At 38.2% G+C, this 20,128-nt stretch overlaps 1 protein-coding gene across 4 annotated transcripts in view; it reads left to right on the top strand.

The window, feature by feature from the left end:
• LOC105234148 (nicotinamide/nicotinic acid mononucleotide adenylyltransferase 1) overlaps positions 1-20,128 on the top strand; it is a 74,295-nt gene that overhangs the window by 29,078 nt on the left and 25,089 nt on the right. Inside the window, exon 1 of one of the 4 annotated variants that reach the window (XM_049448469.1) lies at positions 475-639. The exons of the other annotated variants lie outside the window; for them this stretch is intronic. The gene's annotated coding sequence lies outside the window, so the exon portion shown is untranslated. Of the gene's footprint in view, positions 1-474; positions 640-20,128 lie in introns of those variants that run through there. 4 annotated transcript variants of the gene reach the window in all.

The following is a 20,128-nucleotide window of genomic DNA, read 5'->3' as shown; positions in this document are numbered from 1 at the left end:
CACTTGTTTAAAAAAATTGTTGTTGGATTTCATACAAAAATGAGTTTACACATTTACAATTTTCAGTGCTATGTTTTCGAATCGTTATAACTTATAACTTTACGATACTTGTGAATTGCACAGATATATATGTATATGGTTATACAAGTTGCTTCAATATGCAAACATTGAATAATTTGGGTAATTTTTCGGTTATTATACCCTTATAGATAATGAGATTATTTTTTATAGCCTGAATAGGGTTTATTAAGTTTGCAACGAGAATTGTAACATCCTGTCTTTCTGTTTTTACACACATTTTTTCTTTCCAAAGAAACAGTTCATTTGTTGTTATAGCATACAGCTGCCATACAAATTGAACGTTCAAAATCACTTGCTTGTATGAAAACTTGTATATTTGAAAAAATATCTTGACGAAATCAGCATAGATTATTATTTCAAGATTTCTACGTCCTCAGGACAAATTTTTCAGTTTAGATAAGTATAGTTATCATTCAAGCTTCTTCTTCTTTATTGGCGGTAGTAGACATTTTGTATTTTTGTCTCGTTTGGTGTGAATTGAAAAAAAAACGAAAAAAGAAGGAAACGAATAAGTTCTTGCAGTTGAGTTTTGTGAACGAAGTGAAATAAATAAAAGAGGTGAGTGCATCCGTACAACTGAAAGCGCGATTCAGCAAATATTATTACAAATTTGATTTTTGAACTGTGAATGCATCTGAGAAAATTTCGAAATTTCTCAAGAATGCATGTGTCAACACTCGAATATTTACTGTCTTCAATAAAACATTTGTATTTTTAAGCATAATACAAACTACCGCAAAAGCATAACTCTTGCGGAAAGATTTGGAGGATGGAGTCATGTGTAGAAGTTCACGCAAGTGAAGAAAGTTCTCTGATCGCCATTCACTTGGGAGTGGCCAGAAATGATTCGTTTACATATGGCTCAAGGAGCACACGACTTCCGGTCTTTGACCAAGTATCCCCCGGGTAGCCTAAGAACATTCGTTTGAAGGCGAAACATCCTCTGCATAGGGTTGTGCGCTGGGTTTGGGACCCGCCACGTAAAAACTCCCCCAATGAAAAACCACCAACAGCCTCGGATGAGATACCCCCCTTTTTTTTGATGACGAAAGTTTAGTTATAACATTTTGTCTATGTAAAACAACGAAGCAGTTATAAGCAACGAAACGGGGTTTTTAGTCTTGTCTGTTTCATTCGGTATGAGTTGCGCTGAAACTCAGTGTGTATTGATTGACAATAAAGACGGTTTTGTCGCATTTGGTGTGCGTTGGCTGTATGAGAATTCATAAGAAGTTCGACAATAGCCCTTCAAACAAGTCAAAGCTCGAATATGCGTTTCCGTTTCGTCTTGTTCGGTGTGGGTTGTCACATATGCAGCTATAGGCAGTTGTCGTATGAGACAAGAAAAACTGCTTTGACTAACTCGGTGTGGGTTCAGCCTTAGTTAAAGCATTTTCTTGTTTAATCTCACAATTATTCAAATAGCTTCTGTTTTTGCTTCTAATTACTTTTTCAAGTATTACTGTCGATATAACAATGATTCGGATGCGAGTATTTATTGCGTCTATGGTTCAGTAGATGCACAAAAAAAATCATTTTGAAAAATCTTGGAGTATTTGATTATATTTTAAGCGACGTGGTGAGGTGGTCTACAATATTGATTGTGCTAAATGCTTCTTCCCTTGTTGGGAAGTTAGAGCATCTGTTTTGAACCAATGTTGTTTGTGAGAATGATAAGAATCTTTTATTTGATTTCGATAAGCAAAATTGGCGTTGCGTATAAAATTTACTTTCAAAACCAAAAGTTTATATGAAATATCCAAAAGGAGATGTTTTATTTAACTCCTTTTCAGGACTAAAGCAATAACCCTAGGTATTGCAATTATGTAGGTTTTAGATCTGGTCCCCCCAAAATGATAACTCTTTAAAGAGTTGCTTATCAAAATATCAATTATTTGAAAATATCGATCTCACTCGTTATCGAAAATCTGATATTTGTTCTATATGCCTTTCATTTTACGCTAGTTTTCACATTTCTTATTTCATTGCTATTATTTATAAGCCCTTTCGTGTTCTTAAGTTTGGCAAAAGAAATAAGTAGTAATGTCGGAATTCGGATAAACATTTGATAGAGTGTCTCTTTATATACTTGCGAGGTAGTATTCAACTTTTTAACTTTATATCTCTATATCTCCAACTAATATGTGTAACTTTTAAATATCTTTCGAATGGCTGATGAAGGCTGATTGTAGGAGGAGCTTTATAATAATAGAAATACGTTTGGAGGTGAGTCATTGGAGGGCTCAAACGGTTGGATTAAAATCTTATTTATTTATTATCACGACTTAAAATTCATATCCAGACCGTCTGAGCGACATTTCTAAGAACAAAGCCGTCTCACCAGCGTTCCCCATCATTAACGCACAAATATTGATATATTATGTGTACACAGACGCATTAATACAACAAAAAGGTACAACATTTCATAAATGTATGATAAGCTTAATTGAAATGACGTGCATTAGCGTTTTAGTTTTATTGTGTGTTAAAAGTCAGGAGAATAAATACGCCGGTAAATAGCTGTTGAAAGCTTAACAAATAAATATTGACTGCCGCTCTCAAATATCAGCAGCTGCGACTAACAACAACAATTGCACAAAATGATTGTTGTTTTGAACACACAATAAAACGTCATACACACATGCCACACGCAAATATACAATAACGCCAATGCCATAAAACAACGACAAAACAATTGGCGACGGCACAGGGCTGCTACGGCCAGTGCAAATATTTTCATTTGCCGCTTTTTTGTTTGCTGGCTGCCGTAATGCCTCAATTGCCGCTTTAGTATTGCCATTAATGTTGGCAATGCAGTCGTTATCATTGTTTGCCACGCCTAAACGCCACACATGGCGTATACGCAACATCAATAGCTAAACAGTGTGCACCCACACACAAATCTTTAGTACTCGCAGCTGCCACAGGAGCGCTCGTGTGCGGCGAGATTGCGAATGGTGGAAGCGAAAAGGCATGGCGTTCAGCATTCAAAGCGTGGCCATGCAATCAGCTGCATTTAATTGTTATGCGCCGACTTTGGGAATTAATATTGCCTGCGGCTGTTTTGAAATCAAGTCGCGGTGGCACGTGTGCAAGTATGGGTTTTGTGTTGTGACAAATATTTGTTTCTGGTTCAGTTGGCGTGCAGTAAAGCTCATGGACACGAGAATGATGCTGTATATACTGATATACATTCGGTGTTTTGTTAGTGATTAGCGAAGGAATAACATTTTATTCTGCTTTTGTGAGCAAAATACGCATGTGGTGCTTTAAATAAGTTGTGAGAACAGCGCTGCGACAATGAAAGCAAAGATTACTGTTGGCTGTTGTTGCTAAATAGATCAGTTATTCGTCTTCATTGCGATTTTTTTCTCATAATGGATTGGATGCTTCATTGCCATTGCATCAGAAAACCTATTCGAGATCAATGATAAGCTATGTTCCGCCTAAAAGTGACTATTTGGGCCAAAGTTTCGAACAAAATCTTTATTGAGTTTTCTAAAAATAACGAATTATATCATGTAAATCGATAACAACGTACTTTCGGTCATTATGAATGCCTGTCAAGCGCTAATACTCGGCTACGCTATCGATAATTCTTATGTACTTGATGTCACTGATGTCACAAAAAACTGTCCAATCCAACCTTGTGATTTGACTTCTACGGACTTCTTTTTAGTACGAGTACATGATTTGGAAAACAAAGTCTCTGCTAGCCATCCGCGGACCACTGGCGATGTCGTGATAACCATTCTTGCCATAATTAATGTTAGACCGCCCGAGATATTGAAAAAGTATTGCAAAATGCAACATGAAGAGCTCATTTCGTTGTGGCCAGTAAAGATTGCTCCTGGTCAGTCGAAAGTGGTCTCGCATTAAAACCGAGATGACTTTATTTACCAGAAGATAAGATCCCGGTGTCATCACTGCCGCAAATGAGATCTCTGTAACTAATAGCACAGAAAAAGCAAAAAAGGCATCGATTGCCTTATATTGCTGGAGAGAAACCATTGCCAAAATTTGGGGTCTCTCACCGAGAGTGGTCCTCTGGCTCTACGACACCCTAGTCAAGCCCATTATGTTCTATGGAGTTTTTCTGTGGTGGAGGGCTATAAATAAAACCACACTTGCCAAGACTCTCAAGAACGTTTAACGGGCGGCGCTCATCAGCATGTTTGGTGCACTAAGATCCGCTCCAACCATGGTTACTATGCCTATAAGCACCCTCGAAGGGTGTATGGCTACGAAAGTTGCTATCGGACTCATAGAATCTGTGTTTTTATAAAAACACGTATCTGAAAACTCGGATATACTCATACACTTGACTTCATACCGGATCATTTGAATCATGGAGTCGCCAAACTGAACTTTGCGGTTCCTTCTCTGCCCATACACCGGCGAAAGAGTTGTGGGTGGGAAGAATCCGTCAGAGAAAAGAAGAAGTGAGTTTCTTTACGGATGGACCAAGGCTTGGGGGGACGGTTGATGGGGGTTTTACTGTCAGCAGCTCTCTATTAGTTCCAGCTTTAGACTTCCTTATTACAGTATTTTCCAAGCCAAGGTTGCAGTCATTAAGATTCACTGCTCCGGAGTGCAACCTCCTTCATAGAAATGACCATCCACTCAAATAGCAGAACGGCGATACTAGCCTTGAACTGAATGAGTTCGGGTTTGGTCAAAGAGTGCCAAACCTCGCTTTCAATAGTATCGAGTGTCTTTGTAATAAGAATGGTATGGGTGCCAAACCATAGCGAAATTGCAAGAAATTGTAAAGCCCATGAGCCAGCAAGGAATAACACCCTAGAACCGCTATCGGTAGAATGGGAGCTGTTCGTTGCTCCCGTATCCTTTTCTGTTGTACTACTGGATATCGGTACAAGCGCTGTCGTAAAAGAATTTTGGCCCAAGATCGATCGCAAGAGATCTAGTGATTTTTTTGCCGTCACTAAGGCTAGTCTATCCCTAGTTATGGGGCTTTTAACAGCCCATTGTCCTATTGGCGTTAAGGCTGGGAATCTTACTAGACGCCATCTACAAAAGTTGTATGGAAGAAGATGAGGTGGAAACAAGTCAACACTTCCTTTTTGATTGTCCCACGAGCTTGGGTGCGCACCTTCAGACATCCTAGAGAACTGGCGGGAGTGGAGGTTAAATTAACCGCTTGTGCAAATTTGTATTGGCTACTAAGAGTTTTACCAACTTATAAGGAGTTCTTCTTTTCTAAGGCTTCACAGAGTACTATACATATATAGCAGTACAAGTACGAGATCTCTAGATCAGCCATCTAATCTAACCTAACCATTAGGCACTTTGTATTAAATATTTCCTAAAATTGCTAAATTATTTAAAAACACATAAACAGTTATACTTACAACACAATTACCAAAAATGCCATTGCTTTCCATAATAAATTCTGCTCGTTTCATTCCAATGCATAAGAGGTGCCTACTCTACTTAAACGTAAAAATATTTTTTCCCAAAATATCCCCAAAAAGATTATAGCGGGCAGCAGTTCGTGCTTGACTTGCAGCCGCAAACCACTTCAAGTGGCAACACTCGCCTGGGTATTCAAATCCGCTTCGACAACAAATATTTGCTTGCGCAGAAATTTTAATGCATAGCTATACATAACAAATAACAGGAAATTGCTTGACTATTTCTGACTACACACATACTCATATACCCATAGAGTGAGCACATGTTTCTATATAAAATTGTATTAAGATTGGCACGAGCGCTGAGCTGAGGCGAGGAGAAAAATGCTTTTGAATAGAACATGCCCACCAGGCTCACCGAAATTTCCATTTTCACATCCCAATTTAAGGCGGTCACAGCTGTTGAAAATAGCAGAGGAAGACCGGTGCTCGGCTCGTATTTGTGTATTTGTGGCAATACAAAAACACTTCAATTTCAAAACGACTTAATAGCTTAAGTATAAACTCAAGTATTATTGAGATATTAAGGCAAATCGTATTGGGTGTGCGGTAAACACACATTTTCTATGCATCTAGATTACACTCATTACTTGTATGTGCGAGTGAGTATATGTGTGTTTATGTGTTGTTGAGGACATTATTTTTAAGTTGCTTTGTTCGTAAGTAAGTGTTCGCCATTTTGTGTTGGGAGTTTTCAAATTGCTAGGGCGTTCTATGAGATTGGTTGCAATTAATTTTAAATTAAAACGTTTAGCTGTGGATGTATGAATGTTGTGCCAGAGGGAAACTAAAGGTGCGATCCCAATTAATTTTGGTTATTTGAGAATGCAATTTCGAAAAGTAGACTTTGTGAGCATTCAATGACAGTGATTTTGGATAATGAATATTTTTGAGAATTTGTGTGTAATTATTATTCGAAAATATGCAAATATTGTGTCGTAAATTCTATAAATAACTTTATAGAAAGTATCGTCTATCGAAACGTGGCCGGTTAACCTAAAGCTTAAACTCTTCCCCCAAATTTATGTAAGAATGTTTTGACGGTCGTTTGCTTTCCAAAATTTAATCACATTGACAACGGGAAGCTAAATTCTCGGCTATCTAACTCTTGAAGTCTTATTTTACATAGAATATATACTAATTTTGGCTGTTTTGACGAATGGAGCTTAAGAAATTCACAGCTTAAGGGGCACACCTAGTGTGGGAGCTAACAAAATCGTAGATTTTTTAGAATTTAACTTTCTATATCTATATATATGTATATATATATATTTTGAAATTTTCATAGTTTTTGTATATGTTTCAAGAATACACATTACCACTTTTGAAAAATAAAAAATGAAATATTTTTTGAGTTATACGAGATCTTTGATCCTTTAAATATTTGTAACTGAAAACCTCGATTTGAAATATTAGTATTTTATATTTAAAGATAGATACTATCAAAATTTGAAAAAAAAAGAAACAAGCCCGATATTTTCAAAATTCTTTACCAGTGGCACAACCCACACTTTAAGTGTGTATTGAAGCTATGAACCTGTTTTTAAAAAGGAATCCCGTTTTGATAATTCAATGAAAAATGTATGTGAATACTCTTTAATGATAAGCACGACAATGGGCGGCAAACACGAGTTTGAAGATTTGCGTAGGAAAATAAAGCCTATTTTGAATATTGTTTCGTTCTGATAAAGAGAGATGGTAGTCAGAAGAGACAAAGTCTGAGCTATCAGGCAGAAGGTGAGGCAAAACTTTGCAGCCGCTGTTATAAACATTAATAAATTAATTTACAACATAAGTTGAAAGCTTAAGTTTACGTTCAAACGGAGATCGAAGAGCCACTCAGTGGTTTTAAAGAGATCAATATTAGCACAATTCGTGATTTTTGTTGATAAATAACAACATATCAAAATTTTTTTCCTTCAGTCTTGTTCATCTGTCTAAGACTAATTCTTCAGCTTTGCTGAACATACGTTCAGACTCCATTGAAGTTGCCGGAATGCACAAATATTTACATGCCATGATTTGCATTGACTTCATTTCAGTCGATCTAGTCTGAAATTGAGATAAATGTTTGTTTATAGTTATAAGCGTTACACAAAATGTCATTGCTACCTTCCAGTATTCCAATGGCTCTACATCTAGCGGCTCATTGGGGTTTTCAGTGTATTCGCGTAGTGTGATGATAGCATCCGCTCTGTTGGATTTGACTTTTCTGGATAGCTTCTCTGTCAAAAACTCATAAATTTGTAGAATTTTAACGCTTTTTGATGCCGACCGTTCCTCCCTGTTGTCATTCGATGACGACGCTGCAATGCTGTTGATTTCAACCAATTCGTTTTCTAGCAACATAGACGCTTGGGCCGCATTATGACCTGACTGAAACCCTTCTTTTTTAAATCTCGGATCTAGCAAGGTGGCTAATCTAGTAGCACTTCTGGATTCATATGGAAACAGCCTCTGTTTAATTTTGTCGCATAAGTACAACTGTGCTTCCGATCCAAAAAAAGTTTTCAATTTTGATTGAAGCTTCATTAACGTTGAGTGCAATCCCCATGCAATGGGAATTATATGCCAAATCGTCACATATTTATTACCCGATAAAATGCTTATATATGTGTTGAATGGTTCCAACAATAAACATATGTCTTGAAGTTGCTCTATTTCTTCTGCTGTTAGAACTGGTGGCGCTTTTGGTGTTCTTAAAAGCACTGCAAAAATGGCATCCTTAATAAGTAAAATTCGCTGAACCATAGCAAACGCGCTATTCCATCTCGTTGAAACTTCTTGAATCAGGCTATACTGTTTTTCACTACCCTGTTCTTTCTTTAATTTTCCATATGCAATAGTGCAGCTTTTGAAATATGCTACAATGCGTTTGCAATTCGACAAAAATGCCTTTACTTTTTCAGTAGACAAAAGGTCTTGTACTACAAGATTGATGGAATGAGCAAAGCACGGCAGATGCCTCTTCTGAAGCAGTTCACAGGCTTTAATCATTGATGCAGCGTTGTCTGTAACCACGTAGTTGACTTTTTGGAATATATTCCATTTTTGCAGGCACTCACGCAACGATACTGAAATGTTTGCAGCTGAATGGTTGAGTTCATTAGCGAGCTTTGATGTCGTTAAAACTGCCGATCGTATTTTGATATCGCCATCAATGAAATGACACGTAACCGGTCAAATAGCTTTCATTTGCCTTCGATGACCAACAATCAGTGGTTATAGCACAGCTTTCAATTTCATTAAGAATGGCCTGTAATTTAGTTTTACCATTTTCATAAAGCTTTTGTAACGGGTGATTTTTTTGAGGTTAGGATTTTCATGCATTAGTATTTGACAGATCACGTGGGATTTCAGACATGGTGTCAAAGAGAAAGATGCTCAGTATGCTTTGACATTTCATCATGAATAGACTTACTAACGAGCAACGCTTGCAAATCATTGAATTTTATTACCAAAATCAGTGTTCGGTTCGAAATGTTTTTATCGACAAATTTTGTTCAGCGATGAGGCTCATTTCTGGTTGAATGGCTACGTAAATAAGCAAAATTGCCGCATTTGGGGTGAAGAGCAACCAGAAGCCGTTCAAGAACTGCCCATGCATCCCGAAAAATGCACTGTTTGGTGTGGTTTGTACGCTGGTGGAATCATTGGACCGTATTTTTTCAAAGATGCTGTTGAACGCAACGTTACGGTGAATGGCGATCGCTATCGTTCGATGCTAACAAACTTTTTGTTGCCAAAAATGGAAGAACTGAACTTGGTTGACATGTGGTTTCAACAAGATGGCGCTACATGCCACACAGCTGGCGATTCTATGGCCATTTTGAGGGAAAACTTCGGACAACAATTCATCTCAAGAAATGGACCCGTAAGTTGGCCACCAAGATCATGCGATTTAACGCCTTTAGACTATTTTTTGTGGGGCTACGTCAAGTCTAAAGTCTACAGAAATAAGCCAGCAACTATTCCAGCTTTGGAAGACAACATTTCCGAAGAAATTCGGGCTATTCCGGCCGAAATGCTCGAAAAAGTTGCCCAAAATTGGACTTTCCGAATGGACCACCTAAGACGCAGCCGCGGTCAACATTTAAATGAAATTATCTTCAAAAAGTAAATGTCATGAACCAATCTAACGTTTCAAATAAAGAACCGATGAGATTTTGCAAATTTTATGCGTTTTTTTTTTAAAAAAAGTTATCAAGCTCTTAAAAAATCACCCTTTATATAAACATTCAGAATAGTATTTCGAGATGGTAGTTCATATCGCGGATCAAGACACCGAATGAGCTCTCTAAATCCTTGATCTTCGACAATACGAAATGGTTGTACATCTATAGCAACCATTCTTGCCAACGCCAAATCAATGTCTGCTTTCCGCGTCGAATTATTGCCGTAGATGTCATCTTTTTTTAAAAAAATCTTCAATGTGCCGCCGGGCTTCGCCTGCTCAGCGTGCAGAGGATGAGCACGCTTAAGGTGGTCCATTAAGTTGGATGTATTTCCACTAGTTTTATATAATTTTTGGCACTTAATGCATTTTGCATATTTTTTGTCAGCATTTAGTTGGAAATGCTTCCAAACATCCGAAACTTTTTGTTTTTTGTTCGCTGGCGCATCTGCGTACAAAAAGGCGCTTAGTATGAGAAATCATTTTTAAGAAATGTACCCACCTGATGAATTGCTGTCCCCGATTTCCATTTTGGAAGGAACCGTCACTTATGTAAATCGACAGCTTAGTACTTTATTGCAACTTATACTAATTTGACCACAATATTTATTTTTAATAACACGAAAAAAGCAAACTGACTCGATGACGTTATTTCACAATGCATAGTAATGAGCGAGATGTCAAACTATCGATAGTCGCACCATCGATAGTTTCAAAGCCGTTCGATCTATCCAAACGACATCGCTTCGCTGTTTGGCTCTTGAAAAGTTTCACGGGGAATCATCCGTCCATATTTCTTCAAAAATTATACCGGTGAGAACGTAACCGTCAATGACGTCGACCATTATCGTGCCATGATAACCAAATATTTGATGCCTGAAAGTGAAACTCGTGATCTCGGCGACACTTGGTTTCGACAAGACGAGAGAACACTTCGGTGAGCAGATAATTTCAAGTTTTGGGCCGGTCGATTGGCCACCAAGACCTTGTGATATTACACCGTAAAACTTTCTCCTGTGGGGATATGTAAAGTTTAAAGTCTATGCGAATAATCCTGCTTCGAATCAGGCCTGGGAACAAAACAGTACACGTGTCATGCGTCAGTGAACAGTCATGATGCTCAATCGAGTCACCGAAAATTGGACGGAAAATTGTAGCAACTGAGATTTAGCCACGGCCAATATTACTAAGAAAAATCTCAAAAAAACTAAATGCCAAAGAATGTGTAGGGAACACCGTAATGGTTCACCCTATCTTTATATATATAAATCTTCTGACCGTGTGTTTGCCTTGGAATTGCTCCTAAACGGATGGACCGATTTTGATGAAATTTTGTGTGTACGTTCAAGGAGATTCGGGAATGGTTTATATTTACAATTTGGTCCACTGGAAAATGTTTTTTAAATTATTTTTTCATTTTTAATCAATTTTTAAATTTGGAATGTTTGACCGATGGATGGCGCTACTATCGCAGTATCCAATATTCAAACCTTAAATTGGCGTAAACGTGTATTAAATAAAACGATGCCAAAGAAAAAGGCGACATCTGTGGATCAAGTTTTTATCACATCGCTTAATATCTATAAAAGAAAGTGATGTTAGTTACTACGCTTATAACTAGAGAACGCCTGGACCGATTTCGGTGACTACCACCAATTCGGATAGGTCTCCTCCCAAACAAGGAGAATACTTTTTTTTTTAGGGTAATTCCAAAAAGTATCTTTTTTCCATAAACATTTTTTTTCAATTTTTGTTTGTTTTGTTTTTCAATATTTTGATTTGTAAATTATTTGAATAGTTCAATTTCGGTGGCTTGCTTTTTTATTCCGGCTATTCAAAAGAATAATTATTTAGTAAAAACTTTACGTGCGTTTCACACAAAGAGGTCAATTGCAGATTGAAATTTGTTACGAAGCCACGAAGAGGTCGCCCTAATATCGGTCCATCAAAGTATGGCAGCCAAAGGCAAGGCAAGGCAAGAAGTACTCCCAGGATGCGGTGACACACGTGCGGAATTATGGATCGCGGTCAATAAGCAAGCGATCGTCACGATGTCACAGCACGACTTTTCAAACAACAGTTACGATGTTTCATGGAGTTTATCTTGGAGTAGGGTAGGTACATATATGTGGTACTGTTAGATGCTAAATGTACTCTGTTGAGTGGCAAAAGAGAGGTTTGTCGCACGTACATATTCTTTGGATGGTTGTCACACCAGATCAAATTGATGAACTCATTTCTGCGGAAATTATTGATGCAGAGAAAGATCCAGTATTATACGAAGTGGTGAAAACCAACATGGTTCATGGACCTTGCGGACACCACAATCACACTTCGGTTTGTATGCCTGACAATAAATGCGCGAAACATTATCCATGTGCTTTTCTGAAACACAAGCTGGAAATGATGGATATCCACTCTATCGGCGTAAATATCGAAGTTAACAACACATCAAAGTTGACAACACATGGGTCGTACCATATTCGCCACTATTGTCTAATTCACATTCAAAAGTCATGTGAATGTTGCGTATTGCAGTTTGGTGTAATCGATAAAATACGTTTGTAAATACGTCACCATAGGAAGCAACATGGCGGTTATTGGTTTTAAACGACACGGTCGATACGTGAACTGAAATAAAGTGCTTTGTAGGATATTTCTTTTGAAATTCATGAACGTTTTCCGACTGTTGTGCGTCTCGAAGTTAATTTGGGGAATGACCAAAGAGTCTATTTCAACCCAGAGAATACAGTACAGTCAACAGAAACACCACCAGCAACAAAATTAACATTAGCGAGTTTTTTCTCAACTTCCGTCAGTGATCCGTTTGCGAGAACATTGCCCTATTCGAAATACGTTGATATTATACATGGGATGCATCATCGAAGAAATTGTTACGCAGGAAGCAGGGTCATCCAGTAGATGGACATCCAGGTGTGTTCTCAACTAATGCATTAGAATGAACTTACACAATCCACCCGAAAAACGAATGCCACTGAAGTTCACACACATTTCGCGATGATCAGCCTTCAAATCCTCGTTATGGGATATGACCAAAAATTACATTGCCGAAGACATTTTACATTGCATACGCTAAGAATTGGAAATGGGTCAATACTGATTCATACTTCCCATGGTCTGATATCAATCCCATATGCCGTTTATCAATTCACGAAAGATGGACTCATCACGAATGTTTATACGAACATTGGCCAAACTGTCGTAAGTACGATTCCTTGAGTGTACGAGCAATCTTAGCTGCCACAAATACCTATGTTGTTGACTTAAACTGGAAAATTCAAAGTCAAATTCCAGGAGACTTGCAATCATACAAATCGATCGATCGTCTGACAATGAAGACGACACCGTGAATTACCAGTGGAATTTGTAAATTCTTTGGAGAGGCCTGGTATGCCACCGCGTCATCGCAATCTGATTGTGATGCACCTATCAAATATAAGGGACAGAATGCTTGATTCTATGGATTTCTTTTGAGTTCTAACGATTTGCCAATTCGGTTCAAAAGTATTCCGTTTCCAGTGAAAATTGAATTTAAAATGACGATCAACAGAATAGTCGCATAGTGGGTGGCATACATTTGGAAATGCTATGTTTTTCACACGGCCAGATATACGTGGCGTGCTCAAGAGTTGGAAAACCATCTTCTCTGTACATTTACGCACTGAAACAGAAACAAAAATTTTTTTTTTATCAAGCTGCGTTACATTGAAGAAAAATGTAGACAAATAGCAAATAAATGATTATCAATAAGATATGAATTTTTGTCTTTTCATTTCAAAACACATAATTTCGCGCAGGACAACGGCTGCGGGGTCAGCTAGTATAATATATATATATGACATTGTATTTAAATTTAGGATTTTGTATTTAATATTTCACACAAATATTATTTTTAATTAATTTATTATTGACTATTTGCGTATTAGTTTTTATTTATAAGCTAAAATTTTAATTTAATAAAAATCTATTTTTTCAAAAATATTGTAATACTTATACTTAAACAACACTAATTCATTAATATACCACAAAAATGAATACGCACAAAGTCAGCAAAGCACATTATATCAACTTAAGTTCTTAATAACACGCTATTTTACTTTGCATGGCACTTCCATATTCAATTGGCTGCAATTGCACTTGCAAACACTTTTCCATCGCATTCCACATGCAATTTTCCAATCGAAGAGCTTTGAAGAGGTCACTTAAAGAAATTTTCCAACTCGTAAATTCATTTAACTTCTCCACAAAGTAACAGCGCAACACTTGCCACACTCAATGTGCCCCATGCCACCTGTCATCTGCCATCTGCAACAAGTGCTGCTAATGTGGCCTGCAGACTTTGCGCTAATTAATTTTATACCACTGTCGCATATGACACATCGACGGTGGGTCACGTGCACAAAGTTAAAGCAGTTTGACGCTTAAAAGTTGTACATTCATAAAATTTCACTTGAGTGTGTGCGTGTGTGGATGAGTGTCTCATCATTGCTGCTTAGAGGAAGTGGCGCTTCGAATGCGTGTTGACTGCAACACCTGGATACAGAGAACATGTTTGTGTTTGAGTGTGTATGTGAGTGTGTGCATACTTGTACTTCAATGGCAAATTATTGAGTGTTTGAGTAATGACGCTAAGTCCCGGTGACAGCTGTGCGACGATTTATCATTTTTAATCGCTTTAGAAATGTGTGAATGTGTTATATAATATGTGGTTTTATTAAGCATGTACTCGCTGTACATTGTATATGTAGATATGTACTTGTGTAATGAATTATGTTCAGAAGCTAATTCTAATACAAATATACTATTGATATAGTTGGTGAAGGATCATATTTAACGTTTCATTTTCATAAAATCAATAGATTATTGATTTTTAATTGTGATGTGTATATGCTTTGTTGAAAAGTATCCAAGGATTCTTGAAGTAACAAGCTTCCGCTCAGAATTTTCTCAAACCTATATTTTTCGAATCTTTTCATTGGAAGTACTTTTTAAGGGTCAGGTCCCAAGTCCAGCACAGAACCCTGGGCATTCATCATTTTAGCTTGTCTACAGAAGGTATTTTTGGCTACCCAGACCTTGGGCTAAGACCGAAAGTCGTGATCTGGCTACTCCTAGGTGAATGGCGCTCAGAGAACTTTCCTCACTTGCGTGAACTTTCACACATTGCTCCATCCTACCTCGCTGCTATTTCGAACTGAGTAGACAACTGAGAAGTAAAGCCCTCTCTCGACGAAAAAAGGTCAAAATTCACGCCACATCCCTGTCCTGCAATATGGTCCAGAGGTATAGACGACGACAACATCTGATGAGTCGGCGTTACGAGTTTTCGAGAAAAAGGCTCTGCGGAATATTTATGGTCTTTTGCGCGTTGGCTACGGCAAATACCGCAGTCGATGGAATGATGAGCTATACGAGATATATGAAGACATTGACAAAGTTCAGCGAATTAAGAGACAGCAGATGCGCTGGCTTGATCTGCTATTCAAATGGATGAAAACACTCCAGCTTTGAGAGTATTAGACGCAGCACCCGTCGGGAGAAGTAGAGGAAGATGAAGACTTTCACTCCATTGGAAAGACCAGGTGGAGAAGGACCTCGCTGCACTTAGAATCATACATATAACATCGCTCTTCAGCCCAAAGAGCCCAGTATATTCTGTTTGGATTTTAGTATTAAATAATTCGAAAATACTCTCAGTACTAAGAACGAACTAAAGACCGTAATGCAGGATCCCACTTGGATAGTTCTGAATACTCGACTTCGGTGAACACTCATCTTTGTCGTCTGGAAGTCCACAGATCCATCACTAGAGCACAAGAAGACAGTAGAGTGCCGGCTCGCTCCTCGAGTTGATAAGGTGTTCCTTAAACAAGTTCATCGGCTTTGCAGTTTCTAGCGATTCCGCTGTGACCAGGCATCTAAACAATTCGGATAACAAATCATCTTGCCTGGGAATAAGACTAACTGAAACAGCATAATTTTTGATAAAGTAAAAAACGCAAATCGCTTACGCAATGTGCCATCTTCCAGCAAAATGCTCTTCGCTTAAAGAACAAAAATTGTCTTATGTGTTTTCGTGGAGTATAAAAAAAGTGTCTACCTAAATCACCACAAAGAGCTTCCGCCATAACAACACTTATGGTTCGGTTAAGCACGTGGAAGATTTGCGACATTTACCTTTTTCCAAAGCGAAACACAAAAACAAAAGCAAAACAAAGGACTCAAAGTGACATCGCCGACCATAATTGCCGCCAAGTGGCTTTCTCTTGCCGCAACTAACCTTTGGGCTGGCTAACTAACACACATTTTTCTTCATTATAAAGTAGAACAAGAAGACAACCATAACCTATACATGTGCTCTCACAGAAGAAATCTGGGAAAGCTGCTTTACGCACGCCAAGGGAGTGAGAAATGGTTGGATTAAGTGTGGGGCTGCGGAGGCCACACGGCTGACACGTTCTTTTTCACGCCGGCAATGAATTTCAATTACTCTCTTTTGGGAAGTCGCAGGAAAATGCTGGTGTGACAGCGGTGGACGAAATACGCTTAAGATATTGTATGTACATATTACATATGTATGTATTGGTATATAAAAGTGTGGTTAGGTAGTTATAAATTGCTATAAAATTACAAATATCATTTTTGCTGTGTGCCTTTATTTCTGTGTGTGCACTTTATGTGTATATGTGTATGTGAGAGAAAATTGAAAATTGATTTTCTTTTAACCCCTGTAACCCCTTAAACACACGGCAAATCCCAGCTGATAATAACGAAACAATGCGAACACACTTGTCGACGGACCGAGATTTGGGCTGCGAAACGCTGCAGTGACAGCACTGAATAAGCAATCGAAAAAAAGTTGTTTACTGACATTGAAAGTTTGTGAGCGAGGAAAATCGAAGAAATAATATCACCAAAGGGCTCATTGTCAGCCTTTGGAAGTAGCCTTAAGGGATTTTATTTTAAATTCTCCGGGTAAATTATAAAACTGTACTTTTCTAAGTTGGGAGGACTATCCTTAATTACTGTGGCAAATATGAGCGCCATCTGTCAACCATTTTGTTTACAGCAGTACACCTCCGGTACGGTACACCTCCGTAGTGCGTTGCGATTTTTGCAAGAAAACAAAATATCGAACAAAGAGAATTTATCTCACATTTTGTGTTTTCTTACTGTGATTAATTTTTATCAAAAAAAAAACAAGCCTACAAGTGGTACAAAGCTTTCAAAGACGGTCGAATGATCGTTGAAGACGTGCCTCGTTCTTGGTGACCTGCGACCTCTTCAACTGATGAAAATATTAAAAAATTGACGGACTGACGGGTTGAAAATCGTCAGGCAGGTGTTAGAGAGATGGCAAGAGAGCTCGACATCTCGTGAGTCCGTTCGAATGAAAGATTTTCTGGCTCGATTCGTCCTGATAAAGCTGAACTTTTTACAAAAATAGTACCGTAAACAGGTTATCTTTGGACATGTTTTATCGTGCGAATTCTGATCCCTTTGTTTGAAGTTGGTCAAATAATTTCTGAAATATACGATTACGGACCAGATAAATGCTATGGTAGTCAGAACTGAACAATTTGTTCGAAGATTATAGCGGTGTCTTCGACAATAATCGGTGCCAAAGTTTGTGGAGACATCTTGTCAAATAAAAGAAGATTTCCAAAAAAGAACTTGAGATTGATCAGTCAGTTTGTATGACATCAATATGCTATGGCCGTCCGATATCGGCGATTCCGACGTAGGAGCAGCTGTTTGGGGAGAAAAGGACGTGATATATATTGCCCTTAAAGTAATAGGACTGATTTTCTCCCGCCGCGATTGTACTTCGAAGCGTACGCGTACATACTGGATTCGGTAGAGAGCGTTCCTAGCTAACGAATGAGCGGCCGGTCAGTTATCTCTGAGCATCGGAGAGTCAGGATAAACATTTTCGCGTGACGTGTTTCTGTGAGTGGTGCAAGCCGGAAATGTAGCGTTCATTAAAACAGAGGTACACGATTAAATTCTGTGTGAAACTCGGTAAATCTGCAACAGAGATTGATATGATCAAGCAGGCTTACCCAGATGTTGCCTTAGCAAAAAAATGGTATGTTTCGGTGCCACCAGGCCTTTTTGGAGGGCCGGGCAGAGGTCGCTGATGAACACAGTGCTGGCAGACCTGCGACTTCGATAAACACCGACAATGTGACTCATATGGGCAAAGTTTTGAACTCAGACTGCCGACTAAGTATTCGTTTAATTGCCCCTATGTTAAATTTATCAAAGTTTTACGTGGAAGTCCTCAAGAGACTCAAACGAAGGGTCAATCGGGTTCGACAAGACATCGCAGCTGATTAGAAGTTGCACCACGACAACGCTCCGGCTCACACCGCCTTTCTTGTGAACAGCTACCTAACCAAGGCCGGCATCCCAACGCTTCCGCATCCGTCCTACAGTCCAGATGTGGCAACCCGGACTTTTTTGTTTCCTTGCATGAAGTGGCCGATGACAGGCAAACACTTTAAGTCTACAGAGGGTATCCAGCATGCACCTCGGCTCTCAAGTCTATTCCGGAGAATGCCTTCCGTGACGCCTTCAATGCTTCAAAATAGGGCTGGGAGCGCTACATCGACGCAGGAGAAGCTTATTTTGAGAGTTTTTAAAGAATTGTAACGATTGCTTTAATAAATTTTTTTTAAAGCGACCCAGTTTTATTGCTTTCCAGACAAACTCTGTATCACGTTGGGTGTTATAAACCTCATGCCAATCTTAATATACCTTGGTCTGTGTAAACATATTAATTTTTAAATTTAATTATTGAACATTTTTAAATTATCAAAAATGATGTTCGCCCTCAAACAAAAGCTACTAATACGAGTTATGCCATTTTTCAGTTAACCGCAGTTGTGTGTCAAAAAGCCTCCTCGTCAACTTAATGCTCTTAGCAATCCGTTTTATTCTTATAGAAGGTGAGCATGTTCCTGTGTGCGTGAGTGTGTGTGCGTACGTAGCTTTTGCAATAGTACTACGGCGCGAGCAAAATTGTTTGGCAGATTTCTGGACACTTGCGCTCCAATCGGCGGCATCCGCTTGTCACGTGTCCTTTCGCCTGGGATTGTGCGTGCTGTCGCAAACTTATATTGACACTTTTGTTGTTCTCAAAAGGTTTTTTCACTCAACTCCTTTTGTTTTCTTTACTTGCAGACTTTTCTACTTAATACGCACTACTTACTCTTTTTGCACTTTCGCTGCTCTTTCTTTTTTAGTAAAATGCTTTGCCACGGCTGTCTTCGATCTCCTCGCCACTTTGTATTTGTTTGGCTTGTGCGCAATAACTCCTTGGCATTAGTTGCTTTTAGTCTTTTTTATAAGAATTTATTGGCTTCTGTCACGTGTTGTGTGGTTGTTGCTGCTGTTAGCTTCGTTCGCTATGAATTTTTGCACAAATTTTAGTTAGAAAAGTTGGCCGCCTTGGCAGATACGCCTGGTATATGAAAGATATACATATACTCGTATATGTGTTTCCGTGTAAATGTATGTGTAACTAAGCAAGCTTGTCATTTACTTATGTCTGTCACTTTTTATGCGGTTTACTTACTTGTTATGGGTATGTATGTGTGTGCAACTTTTTGCCCATTTTTTAGATACTGTCCACGTGCTTACGACAGACATTTTCTTTGTCATACACATATATTTTAATTTACTCAAACTTTTGAGGATTAAACACTTGAGGAAGCCTTAGACACTCATTGAATATTTATGAAGAACTTTTATAGATTTTTATGAGGAAATCAGTTAAGTCTTTTTGTCGATGATAGATTTTGTAGAACAATTTAATTAAAACAAATAGAAAAATAAGTTAGCTTTAGTAGAATATCAATAAAACCTGATGAATAAAAAACAAGGTGAAAATAATGGTAATAAAAGTGAAAGTTTTTCTTCTATTTGCATAATTTTGCCACGAAACATACATATAACAGCCACAAGAAAAAGGGAGAGATCATATAAAGTATATACATACATATGTATATACTGTGTTCACCATGTAAATGATATTGCAAAAAATTTATTTTACTTAATTTTTTGGTCTATCCTTAATTATTATGCTAAATATGTGCACGATCTTTCAACCAATTTGTTTACAGCAGCTGCTTAAGTCGGTACACCACCGCGTTGCGAGTTTTACAAGTGATAAGAATATCGAACCAAGAATTTGTCTCAAATTGTGTTATGACCAAATTTCATGTGTGGAATCGGTACGAATAATAAAAAAGGCTTACGGTGATTAAATTTTATCAAAACACAAGTCTACGAGTGGCACAGAGTCTTCAAAGACGGTCAAGAGATCGTTGATGACATACCTCGTACCGAACGACCTTCGGGCTCTTCAACTGATAAAAATATTCAAAAAGTGAAGGGGAAGGTGCGAAAAAGA

The sequence above is a fragment of the Bactrocera dorsalis genome, chromosome 2 (assembly GCF_023373825.1).
Source record: "Bactrocera dorsalis isolate Fly_Bdor chromosome 2, ASM2337382v1, whole genome shotgun sequence".
Classification (NCBI taxonomy): domain Eukaryota; kingdom Metazoa; phylum Arthropoda; class Insecta; order Diptera; family Tephritidae; genus Bactrocera; species Bactrocera dorsalis.
Note: the sequence above shows the minus strand (reverse complement) of the source record. Positions and strands in the feature narration are given on the sequence as shown.